Source organism: Jaculus jaculus, chromosome X (genome assembly GCF_020740685.1).
Source record: "Jaculus jaculus isolate mJacJac1 chromosome X, mJacJac1.mat.Y.cur, whole genome shotgun sequence".
Lineage (NCBI taxonomy): Eukaryota > Metazoa > Chordata > Mammalia > Rodentia > Dipodidae > Jaculus > Jaculus jaculus.
Genome location: NC_059125.1, coordinates 16,152,235 through 16,158,870, shown reverse-complemented (window position 1 = coordinate 16,158,870; position 6,636 = coordinate 16,152,235). Strand labels below are relative to the sequence as shown.

Sequence of the window (6,636 nt, the reverse complement as noted above, 5' to 3'; positions counted from 1 at the left end):
ACAATGTTACTTAAACAAAATATATACATATTTAATGTGTACAATTAGATTGGTATATATATAATAAATGTATGTACAAAGCCATGATAATTTTTTTAACCCTCCAAATCCATTTTTCTTCTTTAAATATGGCAGAGACAAACACAGATACAGAAGGGAAAGGGACTAATACAGGGAATGGGCACACCACGGGCTCCAGCCCGCAGGAGAGCGAGCAAGCCCTGGTGCAACGGGCTTGTGAGCAACCTGGGGATTCGAACCCGAGTCCTTTGGCTTCATAGTCTGACGCCCTAACCGCTAAGCCATTTGCCCTTTCCGCCCACGATATTTTTTTTCATTTTAAAAGTATTTTTATTTATTTGAGAGAGACAATGAAGTAGACAGAGACAAAATGAGGATGGGCATGCCATCCACTGCAAGTGAACTCCATATGCATGTGCCACCTTGTGCATCTGGCTTTATATAGGCACTGGGGAATCAAACCCAGGTCATTAGGCTTTGCAAGGAAGTGCCTTACCGCTGAGCCATCATTATCATTTATTTTTTTTTATTAACTAGTTTTGTACTCAGTGAATACAGTCAAGTCATTTTTGGTCTGCTTCCATGATGAGGTGTTGGGGGCCTCTGGGTCTCTGGTTTGGTAGGAGTTGATTTTTCTCTGTGTTGATCTCCTTCACCCTTGTGTTTGTACCCAGTTTACCAAGAAAACAGCATCCTTACTGGTTTTGCCAATTGTTCTTGATTAATTGCTTTTTATCACCATACAAAATAATGAGGTTCATTATGACATTTTCATGCATGCATATCCCTTACTTTCCATACATTCACACTCCCCCAAGGACCCTCTATCCAGTAATTTGGTTCTTGCTCCAATAGTCTCACTTTGGCTTTCATGACAAGTGCACTCACACACACAAATACACATTTGTTTTTCTTATACATATTAGTTTGTAATACTGGGGATTGAATGTAGATACTCCCACATACTTGCCAAGAACTTTACTACTCATCAATATTCCCATCACTCTTTTTCATTTTGTAAGCTAGGTATCACTCGGTTGCTCAGCCTGGCCTTCAACTGACTCTCTATACCATAAAGGCCTTGGAATTGCAAACCTCCAGAATAGGTGCCATTCATACCTTCCCTACTAGGCCCAGTGTGTTTGTGTGTGTGTGTGTCAGGTTCATGGTCCCCCTGGGATAAAGACTGATTTTTAGGTGTTATGAGATCTAGTCTAAAAATTAAAAAAAAAAAAGGAGACTGGAGAGATGGCTCAGCAGCTAAGGCACTTGCCTATAAAGCCTAACAACCTGGGTTTAATTCTCCAGTACCCAAATAAATCCAGATGCACAAAGTGGCATATGCATCTGGAGTCCATTTGCAGCAGCTAAAGAGCCTGACATTTCCATTTTCTCTCTGTGTGTCTCTTCTCTCATTCTCTCTTCCTCCTTGCAAATAAAGAAAACACATAAATAATTTTTTTTAAGGAGAGAAAAAAACTGGAAATGATGCTCAATGTTCATGGAACATGCATAAAGCACTAAATGCAAGCTCTAATACCACCAAAACAAAAAGTGATTATAAAATCAATACCTAGGCATCAAGAATATTAAACTCTCTGCTGACTTGAACTGTGTGACCCTAGACTTATGTCATTGTTACTGAAAATTTAAGTCTCCCCAGGGCCTGGGTTCAGGGATAGTCTGTAGGGCCTCCAGAGTTCTGGGGAGTTCTCACAGCACTTACAGTCCTTCCATTATTCTATGGGATAGCCTAGAGCTCCTGTTCATAATATGAGCAGACACCAGGGCTATTATTCTCACATTCTGGAATAACTAGGAGTGGAAGCCCAGTGTAACACTTTATTTTTTTTAATTACTTTTTTTAAAAAACTTTTTTTCATTATTTATTTATTTATTTGAGAGTGGCAGAGAGAGAGAGAGAGAGAGAGAGAGAGAGAATGGGCATGCCAGGGCTTCCAGCCACTGCAAACAAACTCCAGACGTGTGCACCCTCTTGTGCATCTGGCTAACGTGGGCCCTAGGGAATTGAACCTCAAACCAGGGTCCTTAGGCTTCACAGGCAAGTGCTTAATCACTAAGCCATTTCTCCAGCCCCAGTGTAACACTTTAAATGAACATTACCACCTTGGCATGTCCAAGGTGATGTCCTGCTTGGTATTTCCAACTCCATGCCCCTCCTCTGCCTAGTACATTTGTAATATCCCAGTGTTCTTCCACCTTGATGCTTCCTTCAAGTAGGAGTTTGTCCATTCTCCCTGCCACTAGGAATCCCAAAGCCCTCTTTTGGTATCTCCGAAGCACTTCATCCCCTCAGACTCTTGATGACTTGTTTTGCTGGGACAACTGTGTGATAGACTTATAGGACTAATTCAAAAACTTTGGAGGCTGAGGCTAGAAGATGTCAACTTCTAAGACAGATTTAGCCAGAACTCATCTTAAACAAATAATAAATAATCAAACAGCAAACCAAAATCAAATGTCAAAATAGGTCTGGGAATAGGGGTATAGTTCAATGGTGGCATTATAAAAATCCAATCAATCAACCAACCAAACAACACACAAAACCCCAAGCTTCTAATCATCTCTCTTGGAGCTTGAAATACTCATAATTAAATAAAACCTACCCTGAATTCACAGAAGTGGAATCAGAAGGCCCTATATGAATCCATCCCTGACCGGAGCCTTCAAGGCTGATGACAGTGACAAGCATAGCATTGCAGCTTTCTATCCTTGAAAATGATACACAAGACACTCAAACCACACCCAAAAGCCATACCTCCTATCAGGGACTCCATTCAACCTTTACTTACCAAATGACATCCATCTTGCAACATAATTCCCCTACCTCAAAATCCTACTGTGAACTAGAGATTAAGCCCACAGAATTATACATGCTAGATAAATTCTCTCCAGCTAAGCCACCCTCTCAACTGTCATCTTTGCTTTCTTTCTGGCTTGATTCTTCTTGTTTCACTGACCTGAGACCTAGAAATTCAAAAAATGCATTCATAACATTTAAACTAAATAAAAACATTAGAGGGCTGGGAATTGTGCTCACTGTCTAGCATGCCTTAAGTCCTAGGTTTATCACAGAAAACATACATACACACACACACACACACACACACACACACACACACACACAGAGAGCCCTTTGACCCCAGGTGTTGTGCTGCATGCTTATAACACAAGTACATGGGAGTGAAGCCTGAGGATTGCAATGCGGTTGTGGTCAATATGTAGTGTATAAGCAGTTCAAAGACATCCTGGCTACACAGTGAGATCTTGTCTCAAAGGAGATAAAGATTAAGCTTCAGGGGCTGGGAAGACAGCTTATCAGTTAAGACACTTGCCTGCAAAGCCTAAGGGTTCAAGTTTGATTCCCCAGTACCCCACATAAGCCAGCTGCACAAGGTGGAGCTTGCGTCTGGAGTTTGTTTGCAGTGGCTAGAGGTCTTGGTGCACTCATTCTCTCTCTATTTGCTATCTGCCTTTTTTTACCCTCTCTCTCAAATAAATAAATAATTAAAAAATATTAAGCTTGATATCCAAGATTAATTCTGCTCTATCCCACAATCAGAAAACCTTTTTGCCAGTGAGTGATGGTCATTCAGTGAGACTCATACCTAGTCAAGTCTTGGATATAATGGACTAATGAGGTATAAACATCAATCTTACCCAGGGAACATTGCAGAAGATGTGATGAGGCAGAAGATCGATGGGGAGGTATGCTGTGAAACTCTAGCAACCTGAGTTGACAAAGCCATTGTACTCATGAACTCATATTAAATGTGGTTGCCTGCATAATAATTGAACATGATAGGACCTACCCGCATTCTATTACAGATAGAGAAGTGGCTTTGGAGGTTACTACCTGCTCTAATAAGCTTATAGGAGTTAAAGGTTGCCAAAGAGGGGAAGAAGCCATTCTTTTATGTTGCATGAGCACTTCCAAGAAATAAGAAGAGGTATGACAGTGAGACTGAGTATAAGGGAAGGTAATGTGAGGTACATATCATGAAAATGTAATATTCATGCATGAAAATGGAAAAAATCTAGTAAAAACCACATTAAAAAAGAAGAAAATACTTAATTAAAAACAAAGTAGGGAAGTCTCAGATTAAAATGCTTTCCTTGGGAACCAGTATAAGAATAACATAATGTGTACGACTAGGTGAAACCCCATCTGCTTTCAATACTCAGTTCCTTCACCAATATTTCTCAGTGGAAGTTGCTTGATATGACCTCCTCTGTAGACTTTAGGCCTATAACTTTTACACCAAGATACATATTCACCTGCTATTACAAAATGTGTAGTGTATTTTGTGGAGGGATGTTCAACAGAATGAGAAATCTGCCTGGCGCTTCACAAACTCTTCATCAAGGCAAAGCCTATCCTGTCATCCTTTATCTTCAAACAGCCAATGTTCATTCCCTCTAAGCCTCTGCCACTGAACCATTAGACCAAAGAACTTACGCCTCTGTCACCACCAAAAATGAAGAATATCTTAGCCAAATAACACTGCTTAAAAGTTGTGGGGAGCTAACAGTAGTGGGAGTATAGTATGGGTGGGGGCTCTTTTCCTGTGTAAGAATATCTCCTCAGTCTGTTCTAGAGTCTGAACTTAGTTGGTCCTGTTTGGAAAGGCCCATAAATCTAGATATTTAGGAAACTAGGATAGCTTAGGAGGGAGATTTTAAGTTCAGTTTGTCCCTGAGCTACTTAGTTCAAAGTCAGCCAGTGTGAATTACTAAGACCCTGCTTTTGAAAAAGTAGAGAAATGGCCTGGAAGTATAGCTAAGTTTTAAACCATCTTATAATGCATGAGACCTCAAATTCAAGGTCTTGTACTATCAAAAAACAGAGAGGGAGAGAGAGAGAGAGAGTCTGGACCTTACACTCAGTCACCAAGGAGACCCTAGGGTCAGGATTTTATATCCTCTAATCTCACTGTGATTATAAAAAATGCCATTGGCTTTCCCAGGGCCTGGTGGCTGAGACATGTCTACAAGGCTTCTTTTTACACAGAATTCCCACTATAATTCATTCACCTCTGACAAAGTCTAAGACTCATGCTAATAATATCAGCTAACTCCCTGGCTAATACCCTTACATTTTTGAGCACTGATAGTGAAAGTCCAGTGTAAAACTTTAATTTACCACCACCACCTGGGAGTATCCAACTAAGTGATCCTCTCTTCTCAGCATACTTTGTAAGTCCTAGAGGTCCCCTCCTTTTTATTCCTCCATTAGGAATCTGTCTGTGCCACCCATGTCTCTTGGAGTCTATGATACAGGAATTTTGTGTTTCTTGCAGGTGTTCCCAGGTCCTTGTCCTATGAATTTGAGGAATGAAATCCATGGACAATAGGACAAGGTTCAGAAAATTTTATTATAGCTTAAAACTTTAGAAGGAGTGCAGATAAATGGCTTAGTGGTTAAGGCATTTGCCTACAAAGCCTAAGAACCCAGGTTCAATTCCCCAGTACCCATGTAAACCAGATGTGCAAGATAGCACATGCAGCTGAAGTTCATTCACAGTGGCTAGTGGCCATGCCATACCCTTTCTCTCCCCCTCTCTTTCTGTCTTTCCCTCTCAAATAAATACAAAAAAGTAAAATATTTTTAAATAAAGAAATAAAGTCTTTTGAAGGAAGATGAGGAGCTGGGGATGTAAGCTTAGAATATGAGAGAAGAAAGCAAGGTGGACCTTCTGCCAAGCAAGGCAAGAGTGGGTTTGAGAAGTTCCATGAGGGAAGAAGGCATAGCTGTTACCTAGAGGAGATTTGATGATCCCACCTTGATAATCAGATCTGTTTTTTAATTTAATTTTATTTTTTTAATTGAGTGTGGCTACAACAGGATGAAGGCCAGTTTTCACTTTTTTTTTTTTTTTTTGAGGGGTATACTAGGAAAGACAGCGGGTTTTTCATGGTTTTATTTAAGCACAAATATAAGATGTACATAAGCTGTTTATTCACTTACTTCACTGTGCAGCCTGGCATTGGGATTGGTGACTCTAACAGCCAGCTGGACTGTTCTTTACACAAGGGCTTTGTGGTTCTTCAAAGAAATGTTGTGATACATCTCAGCATAGGAAGATTTGCTGCACATTGGGAGCTCTTCTAGCTCCTTGACATTGTGAACCAGGAATTTCCGGAAGCCACTGAACAGTGTGTGCTTTGTTTTCTTGTTGCTCCCATAACCAAGGTTGGGTATCAGAATTTAGCATTTGAATCTTTCTCCACACCCTGTTGTCAATACCTCTGGGTTTCTGCCAGTTATGATGAATTTTGACATATAGATCTGACTGATGCCGGATGAACTTCTTTTTGACAATCTTAGGCTTCACCAGAGGACTAAGGGCAGTCATGATGTCCAGCAGAACATGGCAGCCACCTCCGCAGACAGTATGTAAGAAGAGGGAGGGCTGGGAGTTCTGGTTAAGATAACAGCATAGGTACCATGCCAAAGCAGCCTAGGGGAAAAAGAACAAAAAAGCTCAGCAAAATACACACTTTTACTAAAAAGGGAGGTGTATAAGAAATTGAAGAAGCAGCAGAGAAGTAGAAGAGATCCAGAGCACCCAGAGCCCACACAGGCTGGCAAAA

At 40.7% G+C, this 6,636-nt stretch overlaps 1 pseudogene; it reads right to left on the bottom strand.

Annotated features, from left to right (window-relative positions):
* Window positions 1-5,998: 5,998 nt before the first annotated feature.
* On the bottom strand, window positions 5,999-6,398 carry LOC101613180 (annotated as a pseudogene).
* Between the last annotated feature and the right edge of the window lie 238 nt (window positions 6,399-6,636).